The 441-nt window shown below is 43.5% G+C and overlaps 1 pseudogene; it reads left to right on the forward strand.

Annotated features, from left to right (window-relative positions):
- Positions 1-441, forward strand: part of LOC119591431 — a 23,795-nt pseudogene that overhangs the window by 12,067 nt on the left and 11,287 nt on the right.

The raw sequence follows: 441 nt of genomic DNA on the forward strand, positions 1-441 counted from the left end.
CTGCCCTTTTTCAATAGCTTGTTTAAAGTGGTGATATGATTTTTTGCAACTATGACTGTACATTTAAAAAACATGAGCATGATTAAGTGAATAGGATTTTAGGAGTTAGTATTTGATTGTGATTACCTTGTGAAAAGTTATTTTTGATTTTTTACTTGATCTTTCCAGCTGCTTCTCCCCTTTTTTTCTTCTTCCTTCCTAGTGGGCCCATTTTTCCTCTAATTTTGTCTTTCCTTAGGTCTTTGAAGCCTAATGTCTTGGGTGAAGCGAGACCTTGACCAGCGGAGCGAACCCCCTACCTGAGCTGCTCACCAAGGTACGAATGCCTCTCCTCACGCCCCCGTACCTGACTGACTGCGTGGGGAAATGAGAACCTGATACGGTCATCCCACGAGTGCAGGTGAGTGGATGATTGGGGAGCATGCAGTTGTAAGAACCCTC

Source organism: Penaeus monodon, chromosome 28 (genome assembly GCF_015228065.2).
Source record: "Penaeus monodon isolate SGIC_2016 chromosome 28, NSTDA_Pmon_1, whole genome shotgun sequence".
Lineage (NCBI taxonomy): Eukaryota > Metazoa > Arthropoda > Malacostraca > Decapoda > Penaeidae > Penaeus > Penaeus monodon.